This window comes from Catharus ustulatus, chromosome 6 (assembly GCF_009819885.2).
Source record: "Catharus ustulatus isolate bCatUst1 chromosome 6, bCatUst1.pri.v2, whole genome shotgun sequence".
Classification (NCBI taxonomy): domain Eukaryota; kingdom Metazoa; phylum Chordata; class Aves; order Passeriformes; family Turdidae; genus Catharus; species Catharus ustulatus.
Window position 1 is genome coordinate 45,582,677 of NC_046226.1, and position 19,429 is coordinate 45,602,105.

Genomic DNA, 19,429 nt, shown 5'->3' on the forward strand with positions numbered 1-19,429 from the left:
CACCCCTCAGCAACACACAACTGGCACAGCAGATCAAGGAACAAGGAACTCCACCCTGCCATGAAGAACCCACAACAATTAAGTGACTTCCTGACGGTCACACAGGAAACTTATGGTAAAGCTGGGGATTTCTGTTCCCCTACATTTGAGCTTTTGTCGTAAAACATGTGCTCATCAGTGGCTGCGGTTGAGTGTGCAAGGGACAGGACCACAAAGCCTTCACCACCTCCTTCACAGCCTCCAGCATCTGCTGGCAGACCTGCACAATCAGCAAAAGCTAGGGGGGGGTTTCCTTGCAGAGCTTCCTTGGGAGTCCACAGCAACAACAAGCAGGATTTGGGTGGGCTCGCAGCCAGCATCTGCAGGCCAAGTAAGGCTGAAAAGAAACCACAGAAATGCAAGACACCAAGTCTGTGTCAGATGTGGTTCCTCAACACTGGAGCCCAACAAGCTGATTGACAAATAAGCAAATCCCCTGATAGCAGAAGAGTGGTTCAAGTCCCTCTGGTAATGCCTAAATGTTAGGTGTACCTACATCTTTGTAGAAATCCTCAACTTAACTCCAGTCCCTCAGACAACCCTGGTAGAGGCAATGAGTAGATCCAGATCTGGCTTTGGCACTGCACTTGACATGACCATAAAGCTCCAAAGACCCTGCTCAATTTAGATGTTCCTCTACATAGATCAATAATTGATGAAGAAAAGAGCAACACTGGGCTCTGGTTTTCACTTGCACCGGGCACAACAGAGTGGGCAAACACTCACTCCAGTCACATGAACCAGATCTTGATTGAAAGAGATACATATCGGAGGCAAATCATGCTCTGAGCTTCAGGGATGGCATCTTGCTGTGGAAAAGAGTTGAGAAAGTCCATGAAGTGAATAGACAAAGAAATGCAAGGGAGTCTGGACACAACCCCCTAACTGCAAACAGAAAGAAGAAAACCTTAAAGTCTTTAGACCAAGAATGTCTTCAGTAGGAGGAGATGTCAGCCAGAGACCAACACCTGCATGCACTTGGTACTACCCTGGCAAGCACTGGTGATCAGACACAGCTGACACTTTCAACACCCTGTCCTTAGCACCTGATTTATCCTGAGACCACAGAAAGAGACTATGCAAAGTACAACCCAAAACATCTGCAACATGAGCTGGAGGAGTCACAGCTTGGGAAAAGTAAAACAGGGCAACACAGGGCAGGTGCCTTTCTAAGCTGAAGCATCCTTTTGTCTCCGGCACAGATCAACCTCTGCATGGCAAAGTCCCCAGGCAAATCCCATGCAGCAGCAGGAAAAGCTCCTGCACATTTGAATAAAAACAACAAACCAAACTAAAAACTAAAACCAAAAAGCCCCCCAAAACCAAAACAAACAAACAAAACAAAAACCAAACAAAACAACAAACAACAACAACCAAAAAAAAAACAAAGCAAGAAAAAAGGGGCTTCTGAACTTAGAACTGTAACACATTGTGATTACTGTGATATAACTTCATTAGGGCAGTCAATTACATTGTTGGGAATTCTCCACTGCCCAAAACTTTCTTCTGCTCTTTTCAGTGGAAACCCTCTCTAGTCCCAGAGCAGGGTCTCATCCTGCCAGACTACCTGAAAAGCAAAAAAGGAGGTCCCCTACACCAGTTTTCTCTTTGAAAAATGTCTAGCTCTGGCTGTCCTTGGTGTCTGTACAACACTCAAATCCTTATCTTCTGAAGCCACTGACTCCTAAAACCTTGCAGCAATACCAAAACTATAAACACCACTATTTATATGCATATACATGGCTTCCCATCTTCTTTCCTGGTGTCCAGCCATCTCCCCTCAGCCACTCAGATTTTCTGGTCTTGTTGCTCAAGCACAGTTCTGCAACACTGGGGAAGCACACATTGCAGAGACATTTAGAAACACAGCAGCATTCACTGGATTTATTCTTGGACTTTATAAGGCTCATGCAAACTATTATGCATTTGACCTGAAAAAAATAACCACAGAAGGCAAACTTAGAACTTCAAAGATGACTTCTCCTGACAGCCCTAAGCCATTATCTGTGTATAATATGGACAAGGTGCAAGTTTGTATGGGTTCCCGAGGGAAGGAAGAGGACAGCCCAATCCAAGGAACAAGAACCGTACAAGTGAGTCCCACAACTGAGATCTCACCTTGAAGGTTCACCCTAAGGAAAGGGCAAAAAGTAGAGTTCTTGCACTGACACCTCTAAAGCCAAGACAATCAAAACTGATTAAGGATCTTACTTGGTCTATTTTAATTTTCAACCTTAGCCCATTTGGAGCACTTATCCCTCTCTGCATCTTGAGACAGCAGCAAGGCAGACTGACATTACCTTTGCAAGCACAAATATGCCTTTGTTCAGCCAGGGAGGCACACAGAGCCTACAGAGCAACTATAAAACTCAGCCCTCATGAAGTAGAAGGAGGAAGGAGGTGCCAGAGTTGTTTCCTCCTCCCCAGAGATCTGGCTATGATGAGGAATTGCATATGGTGCCAGCACAGAGAACTTTCTCCTTGAATCAGCAGCTGAGTGTTTTCCCTGGACCCTCTGCTAAGAGGCTTTCCCATACCCCTGTCTTTTAAGCATACAGAGAGCCTCTACAAGGAGTTTCTGCAACAGGGTGACAAAAATAAGTCTGCAGTCTCTGGGTTCATCCAGCCTTGTGTGGGTACAGATGTCTGTTAGACAATGCCTGGGCACCACGACAAAGGAACTGCAGCAGTGAAGATCAAGCTGACTCACAGATCTTTGGCTTAACATATAAGTAATAAATAAATAAACAAAAATCTGAACCTCCCTTCAGCCCACTGGGAAAAATCCAAGCAAACACCTGCCTTCAATTTCCCAATGCATAATAATACAACTTTATTATTACAAGTAAAATTATTGTATTTTCTATATGCTGTATGAAGATCCATTACATGACCTACATCACTCTGCAAATCACTGACTGCAGGGAGTATTTCATGCTATCACCCTTTGCCATCAGCCCCCAGTGAATGAGTCCTGATCTTTTATTCAATTTGTCATCCCTGCCCTCACAAACCATCAATAGTGACACAAGAACTGAAGTTTGGATACTTAAGCCATGATCTCTGGAAAGGGCGTTGAAAACTGGACCTCAAGGCACCTAAAAGCTCATACAACTACCTCCTGGGCTACAGCAAGTACCACTAAAAGCAGCTCCAGGCAGGGCTGGGGGACATAGAGATGGAATGTGCACCAAAAAACCCAAGTTTGCTCATACTGGTGGCTACATCATCCCTCTTCACACCTGCAGGCTTTTCTTGGTCTCCTACTACAAATATGGACTGTAAAGGCTAAGAAGGCACTGTTCAAGTAATGGGAGCCTGGTCCTATGCATGATCTGAGGTTCCTCTCCGATTCTGCTCATCCACACTCACAAAATCTGCCCTTTGCTGGCCAGTTGAGACTTCAAGAGTGTTTGAGTAATGCTAAATGTCACAAGGCTGCTAGGGGTTTTTTTTCTTTCCCCAGTGGTTTGGGAAAAGCAAGAAATGGGCAGGTGATGTGAACCGCACTGTTAAAGATGATCCAGTCTAATAAGATCATGCAAACTTCCTGGCTCTTGACATGACCCCATCTGTCTTGTGGGCTTCAAGCTGGATTAAAGAACTCCACACAAGCTATGAAAATTATCCCCCTGAGGAAACAGTCATTTGGAACAACTACAGAAAATCTTCACTTTTGGACAAGAACGTCTTTCAGTGTTCTGGTGGTTTGGCTTTTTTTTTTTCCTTAAGAGAGCACAGAATCTGCAGTCAGAGGCTCTACTCTGTGGATCTGTATTTCTTCAGATCCTTGGTATGACAAAATTCTCTTTCCTTAAAAGAAAAACTTCTGGGCTTAAACTTGAACTCTGAATTTTTACAATCTTGCCAATATTGTGAGATCTCAAACATGATCGTGTGCCTTCACAGGAGCCTGGTAGAGACAGGCACCAGTTAGATTCTGAACAGGGGTGATGTGCTGATAAAGCTCCCTCTTCACTTAAGGGTAGTGGAGCTCACCATGTGTTGTTTCTCAGGGCTCCTAAGGAACATCTATCAGTCTCCTACTCTTGTACATCATTCACACCTTGCTAGAAATAAAACTGATGCTTGGTTTCTCCCTTAAAATCCTCTTATTTTCAGAAAGCAACACCCTGAGGACCATGAATGTCCCTACAATGAACCTTCAAGACCACAGCATGGTGCATGGGTACAGTTTCTACATGGCTCTCATTGTTCCCACACAGGAACTTCAACTGAAGAAATAAATTTAAATTAAAGAGATTAATCAAGTGTTTGTAAAAAGCTTTTTCTAAAAATGGAAAAATCCCACAGAAAATCACCATCTCACAGGCCAAACCTGGAAACTTTAACCTGAAGCACCACTCAAGCAAAAAGACAAGCTGCAGTGTTTTGCAATGGAGTATATTAACACAAGATAAAAATTCCTATTCCAATAGCAAGGGAAAAAATAGAGCTCAGAAGACTGAAAGTTTGTCAACTCAGCTTGTCTCACTCTTAATCAATTCCCTCCATCAAAGGCTAATTAGGCTCTAGGATCTACCTTATTGCCTTTCACCTGTAGACTTAAGATTAGGGCAGAGAGGGTGAAGACCTGCATTGAAAAAAATATATTTGAGGTTAGTATCTCTTGCCCAAATGGAGAACTTCCATAAAGAAGCTGTTCCAAGTGGTGGCTGCCATTCCACAGGCTTCATTTTCCCTTACATCCTCAGTTTTGATCAAACTCAGGACATACTATGTCAACTCCAACAAGAAATTTGAATTAAGCTAACAGTCAAAACCCTGATCAGATACAAAAGTTCATGTAGTTGGCCTTTTTTTCCTCCCTTTCAAGTAGCTGCATGGTCATAAGACAACACCATTGTGATTGGCCAAGGTCATTGAGAAACACACAGCTGATGGCTCAGACTGAGTTAATGGGGTGACAATTCCACACCACTTTAGGCTTGTGTTTTATTCTTTATTCTACAGCCCCAGAGGAATTGTTGCTTTTGCAGAGCACAAAACAAAAATCCTAGTTCAGAGAGTATTCTGAAAAATACAATGAACACAGACTATCAAGTTCACTCAAAGGTTTTCCACTGTACCTAAACACGAAGTGTGCTCTCTAGGTCTAAACTAGATATCTTTTTTAAAACCTGTGGAGGCAGTTTACCCTCTAAAGTAGCCATTTTTCATGCAGTAGCTCAGAAGAGAACACACAAGATATCTCTGTGAGCTGTGTGGGTGCCTGACACAGCTGTGACAAGCACACTTCATATACACCTCTTAAGATAAGGCTGCCATAGCTAAACGAGGCAGAGAAAAGGTATTTACTTGAAACAGGTTCTCCTTCCTTTGACACCTTCATGGTGTGAACTTTCCTACTCTTGCACGGTCTGGAGCAAGGCAAGGACTCGCATCTCCCAGCCAGTTCCAAGTGAGTGTGGGAATGCAGTGGGAAAGCAGGATCCTGCCACTCAGCTGGGCTGCCATCTCCTCCAGCCAGACCAGGCTCGCAGGCTGGGTACCCACAGCTCCACGTATTGTCTGTGCCTTGCCTGCAGCAGCTGCAGAGCCAGCGGACAAAAGCTCCCACAATCTCTCCAAAGCTGAATTCGCAGCAACACGTTGCTCCTTAAGGAAAAAACCACAACATGCTCATTTCAAAGTAGCCAGCTGGTGAGGAACAACACCAGGGAGAGAGGGAAAAAAAAAAAAAAACCAACACAAACCACTTAACACCACTTCCCTTTCTTTCTCTCACACAGAGTTGAGAAGCTTATATTAATTGCAAAGCATGAGAATCTGAACAAACACCCTCCTTGGGCAACCAGGGCCAACCCCAGGAAAATATTTGCATATGGGATGTGCAAGTTGTGCAACTAGCAAAATATCAAGACAGATAAGGCAGGGACCTTCCATTTAGGATCAACAGAAACTCACAACTCTAAGTTGTGCTGACTTAGGCTAAGACAAGCTACTTTAGTTTTCTCTCCCTTGTTCTAGCCTTCACAGGGAAAATAATCCAACCAATTCATATCCAGTCTGAAGCCACTAGACAGTATTTGCAGAGCTGAATCAGAAACCAAAGGAGTCTTTGGTGAACTACCAGAGGGAACTGGGTTTCCTGCAATGGGAATTCTCTTCCCACTCTAAAGGTAAAATCTTAAGGAAATTCTTGGTGCAATAACGTTGGGTCTACCATGGACAGAAAAGGTAACTTGATGGTATTATTTCCCATGCCCAAGGCTTCATATGGCCCCGTCTGCCTAGATTTAATTACATATATATGTTATTAGGGAGTTAGGAAAATTAATTAGAAGGTCATGTAGTTACAAAACCTTTGTGAAAGGGATGGATGGATCCTGGTTTCTCCTGCCAGCTTTCAAAGACCCGTATGTGTGCCTGTTCAAGCAGGAAAGCAAACAGCTGAGTGACACTGCTGCAAATCTTCCAGAGACCTATAAAACATCTGTTGACAAGGCAACCAGCATGCTGTCAGTGGTGAAAATTAACAAGTAAAAAGCACTGTTTTGTCACAGTACATCCAGCCAGCAGCAGGTTGATGCCAGGAAAAGGCCAGCCCTAAGCACTTACCTAGGAATGCACAGGAGCTGCAAGGACCTGATGCTGTGCCAGGTGCTCCCCTGTTGGGAAGCTCTTCAAACACTGTCAGCAGTTTACTGTACCAAAGGTCAGGGGGAAAGGACAACAAGGAAAGTACCAGCGAGAAAATATATGCAGGTAACTTCAAGCCCTGATATACCTTCCTCACTGAATTAAAAACCTGAGGGTTTTTATACTTGCCCTCTCTGTTTCCTAGGAGCATGAGATGAGAAGTACAAAAGTTTGCGGTAGACACGTGTAGCCAGGAAAGGCAGCAGGGAAAGATCAGATGCATTGCGAACTGAGGAAAATACACTATATAATGGAACATAAGGTAATTTTTTGCCTTTTTCTGTAGCACAGTATGTGTGTTTCCCACCTACAACCAGCCAGAAATTTCACCTCTAATAGACTTCCTGCTACTGTAAAGTTTAAAACAACTGCAGTGCACACACTAGACAGACTCCAGAGCACCATTTAATGGGTGTCTGGAGTGATGGGAATTACAGCATGAGTATCAACAACAAACAAATCTGGGATATCAAATTGAATGTTTTTCTTCAGGGTTGTAAGACTGAATCATGCTGACAGCACAGGCATGAGATGGAGGGTAAAGACTCTGGCATGGCACCATCCCCTTCTGAGCAGGCTTGCAACCAGCTGTCAGCACAGGGACTCAGAGGCTTGAGTTCAAGCTCTGTGGGCTCTCACTGCAGATAGGTTTCTCACTCCCAGCTCCCAGTATACTGCATTTCTGCCACTGGGCCAATTCTTCCCAGCAAAAGGCATGATGGAACAAGTGCTCCAAATCAAAGGGGAAACTCAGCCAGTCAAGAAAATCCTCCCCGGGCTATCAGGCTTGTTGGCTCAACTTCATTTTTCTAGTTCCTTCAAGAACAGCTCTAGGTCTCCTCCAACCTGCTCCCTGCAGACCATACCAGGGTCTCCAGAGAAACCATGAAGGTTCAGGTCAAATGGGATACAATCTACAGAAACTCAGTCCATCACCCTCAAATCCACAATATGGCATGTAGCAGTGCTTCAGTGTTAGGAAAAAGGATCTTTTTCCCTTAACAGAAAGAGTTGTACTCACCAAGCCTGGAACATCCAGATGTGCAGCCCTTTTTGAGGCACTGGAGGGCTCCTGCTGCTATGACCTACTGGTTTGCAATTCGAAGTTCCCATGCCATTGTTTCAGCTCTAGGTATAGCGGTCTCATGTCTTTCCTCACTCCAATACAATACCTGTTTGAGCAATGCAGGTCAGGAGCTCCTGAGCTATGCTACCCCCTCACCAATGTTAGCAGCTACTTGGCCTCAGTATGAAAGTAACCAAGGACAAAACTCTTCCATTCATACTTACACTTTCTGCCTTCACTTGGTTAAAATATAAAATATCCCTTGGTCCAGAGCTGGGAAAGGATTGGAGCTCTGTCCTAGCAGCACCCCTGAGAAGTGTTGAACTCAGTCTTACAGTTGCTGTCTGGATGACATCCCTCTCCTCCACTCTTGGCCAGCAAGGAATCAAAGCCAAGGGTAGCTTCTTGACCAAAGGAAGATGAACATGCTTACCAGATCAGACAGCCAAGGACAGACCAAATTCAACAGCCTTGCTTCCTTTTTGTGCTACCCCAGCATGCTCAGTGCAAGGTGGGGCTCTTCTCACCTACAGCACAGATATGTCCACAAGAGCACATCATCCAGAGCCTCTCTACCATCAATGAGCAGAGACAGGCACAGTCTGTGTGATCTGTTTCAGGTATTCACCCGCACTACAATGAGGTGGAAGTGCTCATTTCCTCTGCTGCCTGTATAGGGGCTGGGATGTGAGATGCCAACAACTGGACAGGGGAATTGCACCCTGACGTTCCCCATCTTGCACTTTACTGTACAGCTTTTCAGAGAGAGACTATCTCACCCTGCACCTAACATGAAAGCACTTCAGCCCCTAAGGCCTGAGGGTAACACTACACTTCAAGTGGGAGATAAGAGGCCCATGCCCTTAAGTGTTTACCATCAAGAAAACATCACAACACCTTCCCTGTAATGATGTTCCAAATGGATCCAAATAATTTTGGGGGATGGCTGAAGAGAAGGCAGAACTGCAGGTCTCAGCCTGCCTCTGTGTTAGCAGGTGAAGAAAAGAGAACATCCCAGGCACCAAACTCTTTGTGCGGTGAGAACCCAGAGAGCCTGCAAGGCTCACTTTGTGCCCATCAAGAGATGCACCATGACAGGCAGGGGAGGATGAACACCTGCAGCAGGGCTGAGTCAAGGACATGGGAGAGTACTGCAGTTTCTTCAAGTAGAGAAACTTGGGATTTACAGGCCAGCCTTGAGGACTCTTCTCTTCGTGACTTCTGATATACAATCCTTTGGGGCAGGCAACATAGGAGCTTGATGCAGACAATTGCACAACAGTGAGTCTAGGGCCAGGAAGCCAAAGCAGATGGTGCATGTTAAATGGAGCTGTCATGCTGCTGGGCTGGCCAGGGGAGAGATGGAGGAGGTATTCTGAGATTTGTGAAGCCATCAGCCCTCGTACTACAGAAAACAACATTAAGCTCAGATAGGGATTCCAGGCAGAATAACTTCCCTGATAATGGGATGCATAGGGCATAAGTTGCTACAAAGGGCCCTCACATAAAATAGGGGGGGAAAAAGCAAGCATGGAAGAGACTGCACAACATTCACCCACAGTGGGACTGAAGGGTTCAGAAGAAAATGAGAAGTGTAATTCAGCTCCCTGAAAGGGTGACCTACTGTTGGCAGAGCTTTTTCTTCCAGCCCAGCATTCAGTTGTCACCAAGCTCACAGGCTCCTACCTAAGATTTTAAACATTATCTCTTTGCATTCTAATCCCAGCAGTACTTGCTCCCAATGCCCCAGCAAAGCAAGCCCTGCTGAGAAAGTGTGACTGCTGGTTGTCCACCTCCACGCAGCAGCTGCCAGTCACATCACATTTCCACAACACAATCCATTTGATTATTTTGATCTGTTCAGGTGGTAATGTTCTTTTTCTTTTCCGCCTCCTCTGGGATTTCTTCTGAAATTGCTCTAAGCTGCAAATTGAATAAGCTAATTCCAGGTGCAGAGACTTTGAAACAAAGGATATTAAAACCTCCTGACCTGAGAAATGCTGCACTGTCCACCAGCCCAGTCAGTCACTGAAGTCAATAGAGCTCAACCAACTTCAGCTGAATCTGAACAAGACCTCAAAACCCTGTTGCAAGACAATTGCAGGGCTTCCCACAAAAAAACATGTACTTGGTAGCATGCTCTGAGAAAGCCCAGCCCTCTCCTAGGCACTCAGCTTCCCACCTCTTCACAAGGAGCACACTTCAGATAAGCAACTCTATACATCTCTTTTTTTAAACTGTACATCTTCCACTAAAACTCAGGAGGGCCTTCCTTAAGCCTTCTTAAGAGCATCCTTGTTTTCCCTTTCCAAGGCAATTGCCTTGTTTTTCCTTTCAAACAGCAGAAATTTCAAGCCAGCTTTCACAGCCCAGTTTGCATCCATGGATTGGTGACTACAAAATCCAGCTAGCTGCCCTGGGCCTTTACAGATCCCCAGCCAGGGACCTGTGCCTTGTGGGCTGTAATCTTCCCCCATTTCAACTCTAAAGACAGCTAGTACCAGAGGCTTTTCCCTACCACCTTCCTCAGAGAATCACCACCAAAACCTCCCTTGTGGCCACAGCAAGGACTCAGCAACAACTGCCCTTTTTAGAGTATCTGAACAGGCTACAGTCCCATTAGAATCAAAGGAGGAAGACAAACCTAAATCTCAGGAATTATACCTCTGCATGGGTGGTTGCATCTCAGCAGCCTCCCTTTGCTCATCTCCCACTCTACACAGGTTTATCATCCACTCCATGGCTGCTCTGAATTATCCCAGAGGTGAGCATATTTCAGCAATAAATTAAACTGTCATGATACATTCCTTTCTACACTGTTTTTAAGAACATGTGAGCCCTGACTGCCAGAAAATTGTTTTGGAAAAATTAGGATTAGGTGCCTCGGAAACTGCTTTGGAAAAAGAAGTAAAGGATTTTCACTTCTTGAAGAAATCCACTTTTTTTTTTTCCCTTGGGAAGTTTGTTTTATTTTTTAACCTCAAAAATTTGGTCGATTAACTGCATCTTGTTTTTTAGATCCTTCCACAAAAAGTGTCTCAGTGCAGACGACCAATAGGCAGATTGCTCACTCTGCAATCATCTGCCACCAACACAAATTAAGATCCTAAAGCCCTTTGATTTTTAAAACAATCCCCCCCATCCAGACGCCTCCAAAATTTCTATTCAATTGACCAAATCTTCTTACTGTTTTTCCAGCTCATAACAAGACACTCAGTTTTACCAGGGGATGTCTATCCATTTCTTTGGACACAAACCCCACCTGTACAGCATGGAAGACTTACATGCAAAGGACTGCCATCCCAGCCCTCCACTTACATCACTTCTAAGACCAGACACCTAAATATTAAAATAACAGTCAAGCCAGCCTTGCTTGAAATGATAAAAGGAAACAAACCCCCACCTTCTCAGGGTTCATTGTGATAAGAAAGCATTTCTCTCATCAGAAAAATCAGATTAGCAACACATCAACAGCTGAGTGCTGAATCTTTTGACGCTCATCAGTTACCAAAGGAAATGGGAAGCTGACCTTGCAGTCAAAGTGCCAGACTAGGACAACAATTTCTGTTCTCAGCTCTCCCCTAAGCTCCTCCTGCTAGCGTGAATTTTCATTCCTCAGTTCCCAGCTATAAAACAAGGGGTTGTAATACTATCTCTCCTCTCCCTGCCTGGTGTCTGCCCCAGCTATAGGCACTGGTAGACACTTGGCAATTATTCACTTTCTAGCAGATATGAGGGGCATCCAAGCCTGGACACTTCATAGATTGGTAAAAGATGGCTGCTTGAGATATACACCACAGAGGAAGAGGAACAGCAGAGATATAAACTGATGTCTACTGAACACAGATTAATGTGTTCATAGAAGGAATGTGAAGCAGAGGACATCTTGTCAGCCCCCTGATAATCAGGTGCAGTAATTATGGGGATCAGAGGACTATAATTTGCTCACAAATCAGATTTCCACCCTCATCCATCTATCTCCCTGCTTTGCCACAGACTTGGTGAGACCCTGCACATGTCCCAGTGACTATGAGCCACACCAGTACATAGACTTGTTTCTGTGGAAAAGCAGGGGCTGAAGCACTTTTCCAGGTCTAAATCTCTCACACCTCTGTTTCCTCCCTCCACCACGGTCATGGTAATAATTTCTTTCCAGTGCATATATTCTGAGAATCAGTGCCGTGATATTTGGAAATTATAGGGGCCACCAGAATAACTACAGAGCGATGGCTGCAACTGAGTACTGCAGAATGGAGGACATGAAGCTGTATTCTTAGGAGGAGAGACAGCAGATCTGATCCCCTAAGACTTCACTACAGCCACCACACGCCCCAGGAGAACAATGAGGAAGAAAGTGAAGCAGGGATTTGTGTGCACCTCGTCATCCATCAGCAGCTACACTGACGGCCAGATGGGAGGTGACACCACCAACCAGCACAGTGATGTCCTCCCCCTGCCTAGCCCCCAGCACTTCTCCTCACCCTGCCTCCCACTTCAGCAGAGCAAGAAGTCAGCACATGCTTGTCAAAGCAGGTCAGGGAGCAGACCACTCGCCCAAGGCTGCCTGTGTGGAAAGTGGGACAAGCCCTCCAGAAAAAGCCAACTGGCCTCTTACAATATCATGCAAATCAGGAAAAGCCAGGAGAAATCTTGCATGACCAAGGTTATATTGTAAGGTTATGTATTCATCTTCTGCACACAAGGGGGGGAAACAAGGAGTGTACATGCACACACCAGGCAGGAGGTACCTCCTGCTTTCACCAGCATTTGCTAGGTTTGCATTCTGCAAAGTAGAGTTGTGCTGTTCACAGCAGGAGTCTAACAGAGTGAGACCCAAAAGGAGCCACTGCATCTACAGACAGAGATCCAAGGGGAGACAATGAAAAAAATTAATTACAGAATTAGCACACACAAGCTAGGAACAATCCCATACAAGAAACAGTGATGTTTTATTTACTTAACATAATCAACTACTGTTGATTTTATCATACCAACCAAAAGTCTGGTTTCTCAAGCCTAGCCTTTTCCTGGAGAATGAATTTCAGTCCCTCACATAACATTAAGCCCCTGACATCCAATGCAAAGCCATCAGCAGGGAAGGAGTGCAATTGCTACAATCACTACAGAAACAGAGGACCTAGTGCCACACCAGAAATACTGCTCTGGCTGCTGCAGTGGCTATCTGGGATGGGATAGAACACATCATTTGCAGGCTCCAAATTTATATATTCAAGCTTATTCTATACACATAGTTTGAAGGAGGCTGAATAGAGCTGGATGTAAGCCACAGAATTGCTGAAGATAGCACAGAGCGTCAGAACGCTCAATGTGATCCGGGAGCAGGCCGACACGATGGCTGCCTATTACCCCAAAAAACTGCTGATGAACAGAGCTCACTTCTCAGCAAGCCTCTAAACAAGATCCCAGCTTGCCTCAGGCACAAGCACTTTCTGGCCAGACTCTCTGGAGATTTTTCACTGGTTTGCCTTTCTCAGAGAATACGGCCCCACACACTTTCACTGCCAGCCAGCCATGCCTCAGTTCAGCCTTGACCTGCAGGAGAGCCAATGCATCACTCTGCAAAGCAGCAGCCTCCACAATGCCTTTTTCCACTGATCTCCTCCTTGCTTCTCTCTCTGCAGAGCCTTACCCAGGGAGAACAGGGCAGCCTGGAGCAGCCTCCACTGTGCACACCTGCATCCCTCATTTCACTCCTACTCCCTGGCTTTTTAGATCTTGCTCTTCTTCTTCTCTCAGTAAGAGGACAACATCCTCTTCATTTCACAGGCCACAGCTTCTCCCTCACGTCTGCTGTTCTCTCAAGGATGCTAAACAAGCAGAAGACATACAGGCATCTTCCCAGAGACATTGCAGCAATGTCTCTTTTTTGTATTCGTCAAGTTACTGCTCCCACACACACATATTTAAACTCAGCTCCACCAGCTCTTGAATTCAACTTGCCTACCAGCACTCTGATCTATAATGGATTTAGCTATGCAAAAGGAAGAATCCTCTTAAAGTTTGGCCCACAGCACAGCAGTGTACAAGTACCTGGGCTGCCTCTGCATTATCAGAATCCCTCACTCAGGGCATCCTACCCCTTTAGCAGATAACCAGTAAATATCCAGCCTATCTGCTAAGTCAGTATTCCTCCTAAAGAAAAGCCCAGTGAGATAAGCAACCAGCTTAGTGAAGGCCAGATGGGGGTTCAGGACTCCCCAGTTCACAATCCTGTGGCTTTAACCACAAAGTCATCTTTCAGCACAGAGTTCAGCTTTTCCAAGAGCCCATATTACTGTCAGGTGGCCACCACAAGCAGGTCATGCACTAAGACAGTGAGCATGGAAAGACTATTCCCTCTGCAGGCATTCAGGTCAGTTAGCACCACACACAGGAAGCTATAGAACCATATCCAACTGGTGAGAAATTGATAACAGGGTTTTGGTTTTACTGAGCTGGTCATTAAACAGTGCTGGTCCCACATTATAGAGAAATAGGTAACACAGAATAGACCAGATCATCCTGAAGTATTTACCTCTGGATATCTGTAATTATAAACCAAACATCATCAGCTTCTCTCTCTCCCTGCAGTAAATAATTAACTGCAAAAGTATATTCCTCTTGGCTGCATCCTCCCCAATCAATTCTGCTTTGCAACAATGTGCCGCCTGGATTGCTCGCTGTATCAGTGCACCGGAGTGTTACCCAAACCCCCTCGGAAGACAGAGGAGAGGTGGAACTGTTCACTTCAGCACAGCACAGACCTTTCCTTCAGGGTACAAGGGGGCATCATGGCATAACTCCCAGTACTTCAAGCAGACAGCTATGACATACACAGCTCATGCACTGCTGCAACATCACTGCAACCATCAGCGGAGGCGAATCACGCACTCTGAGCACTCCCATCATACCCCTCTGGACTGCCTGAGCTTTATTGCCAAGGCAGAGCAAATTTCCTCCCCTGAAAGACAAGGCTTTCTATTGCTGTCATTGTTCTTGAATTATCCTCTCCACCCCTACATTTCATCCAGGGGTAAAAAAGGCAAAAAAAAAAACAAAACAAAAAAAACAACCCAAACCAAGCCAAGTCTTCTTTGTAACAGAAACATAATTTTTTAAAAGGCTTTCATTTTTGAATACTAGATCAAAGTTGAATGTTGTGACTGCTCGGTCATGCACTATAACCTGCACAATGACCTGTTCACCTCTTGCCACCTACCCTCATCAACCTGAATTTCATACAGACTCTGCAAGTAATAGGTAAACCAGAAAATGTCCAGAGCATTCATTCCTCTTGCCCTACTGAAAGGCACCTCCTGGCTGTAAACCCAGTGGGGAGGAAGGATAATGCCAGGAGGAAAGCAAAACTGCCTGGCAGGAAGGCTGGGTTTGGTCAGACAGCAGATGGAAGCAGGTTGCATACAGATACACAACCAGGGAACACAAGGGCTGCCATTTGATCCTGGCTGCTTTCTTAAGGTACAAAGTCAAATTCGCTTTTGAAAGAGGCATAAGGAGAACACAAGCAAAAATAAAAGAGCTGGGGAAAACCTCCAGAACTGCAGGAATACCCTTCCTGAAACAGGCAGAAAACATGGGGAGGAGAGAAGCATTACCACCAAGCAAACATCTTCATACTCACACACAGTCTGGGTTCAGTTTTACATTTTTACGGGTTTAAACACATACCAGATTTAGTTGAGCTGGCTGTGAAGTGCTCAATAAAAAACTCCACCAGGAAGGCAGAGAAAAAGAGGGGAAAAAAGGCTAATTTAGACTCAAAAAGCATGGAAAGAGAGGTTCAAGAAAGAGGTAGAAGAATGGAAGGAAAACCATCACACAAAAGAGATAAATGAAACAGATACCCGGGAAAGTTCAGGAAAAGATAAACCATGCAAAAATGGAATGAAAACTGGAAGGGAAAGATAAGAGAACGAGGAACATGCCATGGCAGATCAGTTGAACGGCAGTTGGCAAATAGACCATTTATTTAATCTCATCCATATTTGTCAAATAATTTGTTTGATTAACACTCTTTTGTGGTCTTCAGCCAGGTATAGAGCTGATCAAATATCATGTCATAAATATATTATTAGATTAATACAATGGAAATTCAAATACATTCAACATTTTTATCTGCTGCTTAATAAGCTCTAGTTCTAAGTTTACAGTTTAAAAATGTTAAAACAGAAAACTGGGAATAAATGACAACTAAAGATTACTTGAAGCACAACCATTTTGCTTTTCCTAGACTGACAAAAATGCAGCATACTGTATAACTCATCTTGAGAGACAGAAGAGAATCACCACCCTCCCACAAGGAACCACTCTCTATAGGCAGTACTTTTTGTCTTGATTTTATTTTGTTGAATGCTTTCCCAATATTCAACTTTTCTACTCCATAAAGGTTTTTCACCCCAAGAAAACTTGGTGAGCTCCAAGGGCAGCCTAATAGAAAAGTAAATTTGGGGCACACTGGTAGCAGGAGGGAAGGCAGTGGGAGCCATATCCAGCCTGGAAGCAAATGTTTATGTTTGAGCTGAGCTTTGCTCCTCTTAAAGGGAAGGGAAGGCAGGTGAAAGATAGACAAGGATGCCTCAGGATCTCTATTCTCACAGGGAAAAGTTTCCCACATTATCAGTAGCCTTCTCCAAACCTCCCTGTGAAAACCAGGAAAAAAAGAGTATGATTGGCAATTTTTCAGCCTGTTTTTATCCCCCCTCCAAGACAACAGCAAGGTCCCCTTGAGAATCCTCAGACCATGGGGGTGAAAGCCATCAAAGGCAGACCATCTCCACACACATGGTGGCAGAGCTGCCAGGGAGCCCTGGGAAGCAGAACCAGGCTCAGTAAGGAAGCTGTGGTCATGGCTTTCTAGGCCGACATCAGAGGAGCACGAGGCTACTCCCACTGCTGTTCTACCTTCACCACTGGCAGCAGCCAAGAATCAAACTCGCCACAGGAGAGAACCACAACAAGGGCAACTCCCTGGGGCCAGAAAAGTGTCCCTCAGGTCATAAGACCTGTTTAAATATCTCAGCAATATCCCAAACTGAGATAATTATTGCTCATTACAAGATCATTTTTATGTAAACATGAAGGGTATTACCACGCATACTTCATCTCTTTTTAATTAAAAGAAGTAAGAGGTTCGCTGAGATAAAAAAGAGACATGCTGACAGCTCCCACCCAAAAGCAGACTTTTCTGCAGTGATAACACCCATCAGCCTCCAGACCCACTGAGAAGACTGAACAGGGAAATCAATCAGCATCAGCTTCCCCAGTGCTGAAATGAAGCAGTTGGCACATTATTAATCACACAGGAAAAACGCTTTACGAGGAGAAGGAAAGGACCAGACACACAGAGGGGGGATACACATGGATTCAGTCATGGCCATCTTAAAAACACTTGGGAAAATCACACAAATCACCAGCTGTAGAATTAAAATACTCCAGAGCTGTGAAGGATAAACACATCAGCAATTCTGACTACAGCAACTCTTCAGCTGAGCCCACACCAAACCTCATGTGCTTTCCTCCATTCAAAACCAGTTCTTGCTCCAAGCTGCACATCCTACCCATACCAACCAGACTCAAATACATCGTTACACAGCCTCACCAGGAGTTCCTACCCTTTCTGTATTTCAAAGACCTACCCAGGAGCAACTTGCACATCATAGGCTACAAAAGATACGACCATTCAACTTAGGACACTGAAATAATCAGTGGCTTGACTTGCCACGCAATGGCTTAACAAGCCATTCTTGCTGCACAGTCCTGTTTCCAGCTGTCCTAAGCATTTCTCCAGCAGCTCCAGAGTTCGCCAGTCCACTCTGACTTCTCATCGTCTCTTTTGTCTCCAGGCACGCTCCACTGCTCGAAGCAATTTAACACACATCCCCAGTCAGGACCTCTACGGCCCAAGAGAGCCATCAGATGCCCCTTCAGTCGGGGTGCAGACGCGGCAGCCCCGGACGCCGCGGCACCCTTTGCGGGGCAGCAGGGCGCAGGCAGCCTGGGCACGCCGCAGAGCCCCGGCGGCGAGCGTCCCTACGAGGGAGGGAGGTGTCACCAGCTCCGCAGAGCCGCATGCTCGCAGAACGGGGGACCTCGCTCACTTGCCCACAGATGCACACAAATACCTGCGCCGCCACCACCTGCCTGCCCCCTCCGCGCCTCGCTCCGGGCCTGGCGACGCCTGGCACCGCCATGGAACTGGTCTGCCCTGGAGGGTGCCAGCGCCCTGCAGGTACCTGCTTTGGCTAAGAGTGGGGAGTCTGGTGCTCCCCCTTGGAAGCATCATACGAGCACTATGAGGCATGCAAGGGGATGAGGGAAGACGGAAGACGGACGCAGTGAGCTGCAAACTGAGGGTGCGAGGAAGAGAGGTGAACGCGGCTGCAGCTAAGGGATATGGAGGGGAGCGGGACAGCAAGGGGGGCAAGGAAATAGGGCTGCAGCTTGGGAAGGGGAAGGACAGGAGGAGTGCACAGTGGGTGCAGAAGGAGGGCAGGGGACAGAGGGCAAAGGGGGTACAGAGGCTGTGGCTCGGTGGTACCCCACCATCCTCCCATGCCGGCGGCCTGCCGGGGCTCGGGTCGGCAGGCAGCGCCCAGGCAGCAGAGTCATGGCGCGGCCAGCCGAGCAGGTGGGTGGCCGCCACCGCCCCCAACACCCCGCGCCCCGCCGCCGCCCACCGGGCCGAGGGTCCGTCCCTTTTCACCGCCGCCCCGGGCACGGCGGGGGCAGCCCCAGCACAGCAGAGGTACGAACTTGGCGGTGGGGGAAACAGCCCCGCTAACAGGTGGCGCCGGCTTTGCCGACCCGTCCCCGCCGAGCCGGTGGGCGCTGCCCGTGCGCGACGGCGCGTCCCACCCACCGCGACCCAGCGCCAGCCCGCTCCCGGCGGTCACTCACCGGCTCGTCCGCCCCGCCGGGCGGGATGCGCGTCCTGGAGAGCGGGGCGCGGAAGTTTAAAGCCAGCTAACAGTATTATTCGCTTTTGCCCTTCCAACGTAGGAAAAAACCAAACTGGACGAGGCGCCCCCCCAGGCGGGCGAAACCCCGCTCCGCTCCTCCCCGCCGGGGGCTTCAGCCGCGCGTCGGCCCGGCGGCGAGGGGAAGTTTCCACCGCGGTGGTGGAGGCGCCCCCGGCGTGCCGCGCCCGCCCCGCATTGGCACGGGGCGCCGGGGCGCTGTGCCGCCGCCGCGCCCGGACAATGTGCGTGCGGGGAGAGCGGGAGCGGAGCGGGAGCGCGCCCCGCCGGCGGCCGCGGCACACGCCCAGCCCGCGCCCCGCCCTCCCGCCGCTCGGCGCCCGCCCGCCGCCCCTGATTGGCGGCCCCCGCCGCCTCCGCCCTCCGGGTGGGCCGCGCCGCCTGTCAGTCACCGCCGCCGCCCGCCCGCCGCGGCCCGGCCGCGGGGCGGTCCCTGGGGCGGCGGCGGCGGCGGCTGAGGGGGGGCCGGGCCGGGCGCTGGCTCGCCCCGGCGGGTGACCCCTGCTGCCTCCGCTCCCCGCGCCCCGGGAGCCACCGGGATCGCGTCCTTTCCCCTCGGGAACCCGTCTGCGCTTCCCGCCCCGCGGCGGCCCCTCCGCAGGAGCGCCCCGCAGCCGAGGGGAGGGGAAGGCCTGGCGGCCGCCGCTCCCGCAGCCCGCCCTTC

At 47.5% G+C, this 19,429-nt stretch overlaps 2 protein-coding genes across 5 annotated transcripts in view; one reads left to right on the top strand and one right to left on the bottom strand.

Moving 5' to 3' along the window:
- The window catches only part of HRAS (HRas proto-oncogene, GTPase), a 39,754-nt gene extending 20,696 nt beyond the window's left edge, over nt 1-19,058 (bottom strand). The window contains exon 1 of one of the 2 annotated variants that reach the window (XM_033063012.1): nt 18,686-19,058. The gene's annotated coding sequence lies outside the window, so the exon portion shown is untranslated. The remainder of the gene's footprint in view (nt 1-18,685) is intronic. The other variant, XM_033063011.2, reaches the window with a different exon arrangement.
- LRRC56 (leucine rich repeat containing 56) overlaps nt 17,879-19,429 on the top strand; it is a 79,002-nt gene continuing 77,451 nt past the window's right edge. For all 3 annotated transcript variants that reach the window (XM_033063000.1, XM_033063003.1, XM_033063006.1), the window contains exon 1: nt 17,879-18,017. The gene's annotated coding sequence lies outside the window, so the exon portion shown is untranslated. The remainder of the gene's footprint in view (nt 18,018-19,429) is intronic.